The sequence below is a fragment of the Antedon bifida genome, chromosome 1 (assembly GCF_963402885.1).
Source record: "Antedon bifida chromosome 1, ecAntBifi1.1, whole genome shotgun sequence".
NCBI lineage: Eukaryota > Metazoa > Echinodermata > Crinoidea > Comatulida > Antedonidae > Antedon > Antedon bifida.
Window position 1 is genome coordinate 23488695 of NC_136226.1, and position 6363 is coordinate 23495057.

Here is a 6363-nt window from a genome sequence, read left to right on the forward strand (position 1 = left end):
AATCCAACGACCTTATCACAATGGCGCCAACATAAATATAAACATCCGCGACTGTTACACCACAGGGCATAACGATGTGTATAATAAAAATAGATCCAATACAATTTAAAAAAATCAGTTCCTGACACTACTAGAATAGAAATATACTATTTTGTTGTTAGCCATATAGGCCTACACTAACTGAAATATACCCTAGCACAACAAATGAGGTACAATAAGTCGCATTTAAATTAACAATGCAATTTTCCACAACCCCAAGTTGCAAAATGATCATTCTATAAAACTTTTTTTAAATAACTTTTCAGCATTAGCTGTAACCAAGACAGACTATCTGTATGGTCAACTCTGCATGTAATTTACCAATTTAAACCAGGTCATTCTTTTAATGGTAAATTATGCACTACCTAAGTAGCTCGCGTTGAATGTCCACTCCTTGGCCGTCTTTTAGGCCTAGCCTAGCTTAGTTTTGTAGGCCTAGCTGATAAACATCGGTAACGTACGAACATCGTACACTAGCTATAGGCCTAGCCTGACGTTGTATAGTTGCTGCATTTACTGTATTGTCTTTCTGTTTTTGCCAGACTCTGTTGATACAAATTGGGGGAAAACCCGGTATTTTCGCTGAAAATTTAGGAGTCTGCCATTTGTTTTGGCCTCACGATCGATCGAAAAGTGGGTCTTTCCTAAAATGAAAATACAGATAGATATGTGGTAAAGGACCACTCCGTTAAATGTTGGAGGCAATCCGGACCACGGTCCCAATTCTGGACCACTTTTTAAAATTATTTTCAGATTTGCTAGTGTTTTTTGTGAAATTAAAGTAAACTAAAATTGTATTTTCTCGAGAACTACTTGTCAAAAAAACTTCATTTTGTTACAAGAGGCAAGAATTATATTTTGTGATTTGTAATTGTAAAACATAATTAGATTTAATGTACAAGTTTTTTGATGCGAGTAGTTTTGTTTTTTGCGTTTCTGTTCTATTGTTAGTCGGCTGAAGCTGTTAGTTGAAAGGCGGGTTACATAACCTTTACACCAAACTCGAATATATATGCTTTTAGTGAAATTAGCCTAAATCACACACAGCATTAGGACACACACTTTCCGGTGACTAAATCTGATGTAGAAGAATTTTTCAGTAGGCGGAGGTATGCACTCTCGGAGTGGCTTTCTAGTTTTCAATGTAACTGTAAGAGACGGACTAGCAGAATGACTTGTGTGGAAACTTTTTTTCATAAACTTAAACAGATATGGTTGAATTGTTGCTCTTCCCCCTTCTAAAATGAGTTTTTACAGTAACTGAATTAAGGTTTTAGATAATATTTATTTCTGGTATAGGCCTATAGTATTTTTGGTATAATTCTGTACTTTTACCACATTACAAACATTTTTAAAATTAACCCTGTTGGCATTCATAGTGTTATATTAACATCAATAACATTAATGATACTCATTCAAGCAACAATTTATACAAATCATGAGTAGTTCAATGGCAGACTATACTCCTAATTTTCCATTTTAGGTTATAGGCTTATGCATGCATATTATCATTTTCAAAAGCTATATATTTTTCTATTTCAATATTTCTCATTCTCTTTCAATGACTTTAAATATGATAAAATACAGTGTGTCTTCTGAAATGTTACAGTTGAATCTTATAGCTCAAAATTAGTGTCTTTAATGCATCGAAACTATGACATTTTCCGATACAAAAACATATATTAACATTGTTTAAAATTAAAACCTTTAAAGGACTTCCAACACTCTCTTCTCCATTCCATCTTGCCGCTTAATGTGACCAAAATAGCACAATTTCTGCTTTTTACATACTGCAGCAACCAGTCATTTGATACTCTAAGCTCCTTTCTTATGCTATCATTCGTGCGGTGTTGATTCCATTGAACTCGCAAGTTCCTTCGGTAGAATTTGTATCCAGGTCTCGCAGGCATATGTGGCCACTGTAAAGACACATGCTTTGAGAATGCGCAACTTGGTCACACTTTTCCACGCCACAGCTTTTTCAACCAGTGAGAGCTTGCAATCCTATGGCCAATCCACTTCTGATTTCTTTGGTGTTATCTCCATCTCCTTGTATCCTGGCACCAAGGTACATGGAATTGTTAACTTCCTCCAATGCAGATACACTTATTTCTATGCTCTGCTTGTTTTCATTTGCCACTTGCCAAGAAACAGTCACGACTTTGGTCTTTTTCGCATTCATTTTTAGACCATGACATTTAGGTGAATCTATTTTGTGTATTTTAAAGAGGAAACTTTTTGTTGCTACTCTTCTATGAAAAAATGTTGCATACTTAGAGGTATACCAATTTTCATTTCTTTTTCAATGGTTTGTCTACTATGTTCGATTTGAAGTAATTTTTTTAATTTACTGATTTCACGAGTGTTACCATATGTATTTTGCTGTTTTATGTTTCCATTCTTTAGGAATAGACGTACCTATCCTAAAATAATCCATAACATTTATTTTAAACCTCTTGCTTTTTTTGCAGTTCCTTTAGCGAATATATTTTCCCATTTTCACCAAATATGTCGAACACAAATGTCAAACCTTCTCTGAAAAGTGTGGTATTAAAAGACAGTTTGTTAATGTGTTAAATGGGAATTGTACCAAATACTCTGTGAGTAGAACTCATTTAAGGAACATGGAATTGCGTAGTTGTACTGACTCCATGATCTTAAAACATCTTTATAAAGTCCAGGTATTTTTACTTTGCAATGGAACCGGTAGCATCTTGGCGAAGAACAACTTGATTTCCAGCTAATTTTCGACATGGCAGTGGTAGTACCAGATTTCGTTTCTTCTTTATCTCTTCATGTCGTCGCCTTCTTTGACTTTGTGAACTATCGTTCCTTCTCTTACCACGTTTATCTTTACAATACTTTTTCTTTTCGGGTATAGAATACTAAATACGTATGTTGCGCACCCTTCAAATGTACATACTGCCTTAATATTTACCCAAGGGCCTATGGTTTTCCGAAGTGCACACGATTGTATATAGCAGTAAACCTTGCATATACGATGTAACTCCAATTATTGCAAAGCCTATGTTTCTTCACAGTTGGTTTAATGTTTTTTTTATTCTCGGGATAATAACAAATTGCGAATTTCCGGGCGAAGTTGCGCTGTACATACACGATGGTCTTTTACTACCACTATTTTGTGATAGTGGGCTTCAGTATTAGTCGTCGTCTTCGGTTCGATTTCTGTCCGACAAATGTATTGAAACATTATTCAGTACCATTGGAGTGTATTGGTAGTAGGCCAATCATCAGTGGCATCTTCGGTTTTAGTTTCCGTCTGATGACAAATCAATTGAAACATTATCATCATTCGGTACCGGTGGAGTGTCTTGATTTATATGAGGCCGGCCAATCATCGGCGTCGTCTTCGGTGCCATTTCTGTCTGATGACAAATCAATTGAAACATTATCATCATTCTGTACCGGTGGAGTGTCTTGATTTATATGAGGCCGGCCAATCATCGGCGTCGTCTCCGGTGCGATTTCCGTCTGATGACAAATCAATTGAAACATTATCATCATTCTGTACCGGTGGAGTGTCTTGATTTATATGAGGCCGGCCAATCATCGGCGTCGTCTCCGGTGCGATTTCCGTCTGATGACAAATCAATTGAAACATTATCATCATTCTGTACCGGTGGAGTGTCTTGATTTATATGAGGCCGGCCAATCATCGGCGTCGTCTTCGGTGCGATTTCCGTCTGATGACAAATCAATTGAAACATTATCATCATTCGGTACCAGTGGAGTGTATTAATTTGTATTAACCCAATCACCGTCCAAGAGCATTAGAGTTTGACCCGGACATTTCTGGTAACAAGCTGATTTTTTCAGGAAAGGTCCAGAACTATGATTGGAACATCATACTAAAAGTCCTGAAAAATCCTCCTTGTGCTCTCCGAGAAATCCAAGATGGCGTCCAAAATGGACGCCATTTTAAATGGTCTATAACTTTGTAACCGCTTGTCATAGTTAAATGATTTTGGTGTCAAATAGTTCACAATTTATACATTCATATTTGCTCTAATAGAACATTTTGCCAAAAAATGGCCACTACTGCAGTTTCTGGCAGTTTGACCTTTGACATGGGCTTATCATATCTCAGTAATGGGTTGTCATAGAGAATTGAGATTAGGCCCAAATTGTTGAGAAGATGCATATTTTTATTTGGTGTAATGAAATATTTTATCCCAAAATGACCGGAAGTGAGGTTATTGACCTCTTATTGACCTATCCATATATCTTTTACCGTATCTCAAGAAATATTTGTCGCAGAGCGTTACTTTTGGTATCAAATTGTTTGTAATATATATGTTTCTATTTAGTCTAATACAATAGTTTGCCCTAAAACGATCGGAAGTAAGTTATTGAGATATTCTCTTAAGCAAACACCTATAATGAAAAATCAAAGAGCTGCATAGGCAGAGTATGAATAGATAAAATCAAAATCAAACAGTTTAAATCTGCCTAAAAACATGTTTTGGGCATAGCACAGTGAATAGGTAAATTGTTACAAAAAGAAAACATGTCAATTCAAACAAAGTACAGAGAATAACAGTGGGCCAATCAAAGTTGGTTATTCAAACAATTGGCAAATAACTACACGGCACATTTGATTATCAAAACAAATTTTAAAGACCCTTTTTCTGCAACATTGATCAGCAGCATTCTGTTACAGTAATTCATCATCTGATGTTCCATCTTCAAGTTCAACATTGGTGTTTGTTGCTTCTTGCGCATCATGATCATCTAATATTATTGTTTGGGTGTTGTTGCATGTTTGCCCAAAACATTTAATACACATAGAAGTGCAAAATAATCCAAGTTTTTTACAACTGCATGTCAAACTTCTACAGTCATCCTCTTTGCACCCACATGATACCATATTGAGTAAAGTATCAGGAGCAACAGGACGTTCTGTTTCAATTGGTGCAAGAGACCCATCTTGCAATCTCCATCCCCATTCTGTAGGAGGAAGTGTATTACCCATCCAATCCTGAACTGTTAAATAAGTGCGGTACGAATGTTGCTTTGCTGCCGCACTAGTTGGAGGTAGACTTGCCAACTGAAATTCTGAACTTATAGAACTACTACTGATTGCCCGTTTATATGCAATGTGTCGGTATTCATCAAGTGATTTAAATTGTTGGGCTGCTCCATACAGTTTAAGTATGAACATTTCTCCAGCTTTTCTCACCTCGTCATGACTACTTGTAGTTGTGAACGTTTCCATCAATTCATTTTCTTGTCTTTTATGAATCATGTTAAATGCTTTACGCTTTCCTTGTCGATAGATTGCAGAAACCGTGTCGCATCCTGTTACAGCATGTATAAACATCAAGTGATTCTTAGTGTCGCCTATAGCATTTTGAATTTCATTAATGTTGTAGACAGTTACAGGATTTTTGCAACACAACATGTACATATCTGTGGTAGGAGTTGCCCGAGACACCAACATGACAAGTACATCAGTGTCTGTACCAACGACAACAACAGGTAGCTTTTTTGCCTCTGCTACAGTTAACGCTGTTGAAACGATTAGTGTGTCTGCATCTGCCTCTGCTTGTTTGACGTGCATGCCACCTGCTAGCATTTTTTCAGCTAAATTGTGTATTAGCTTCTTCTTATTGTTACTGTTAGCCAAAAATGCTGCTTGGGTAGTTGTGGTCGGCATATTATCATCAAATAAGATGTCACTAGATGTGGACCTCTGTGCTCTACGTCTCTGTTCAACAACCTTTGTTGAAGTGCTACCATATCCGTCAAACACTACAGTTGGTTGAGTTCCATAATGTATACGGACATATGTAAGATATGCCTGATATACATCAGCATAAGTGGCTGGATGTGGCCAAATAACTGACTGAAGTAAATTACCACCATCTAATACAAAGATTCCATTCTCTGGTAGATTAGAAGACTGTTGCGTAAATGATTTTAGCAGAAGTCCTAATGAACGTTTTGTTGGCTTTCTCATCACACCTGCATGGAAAAGGGAAGGTGGTTGGAGAGCAAGTTCACAAGAAAGGAATGATGCCATGTCATCACTGTTATTCAATACACATGTTATTCTATTAAACAGCAATGACGGATTGACGTCCACATTTTGCCCTCTAATTTTCAGCGTCTTGGACTTTGCACCAATCGTCTTTACTTTGTCGTTACGACGTAGCTTAACCTCAGTATACTTCTTTCCTGAAATCTCTGATGCTGCTTTTTCGCCAATCTCTACAGCATTGTCACAGTTAACAGATGCATCTGCAACTATACCTGTTGACAATGAAACCAAACGATCTTTTTCATATCCAGTGAATGGTGGTT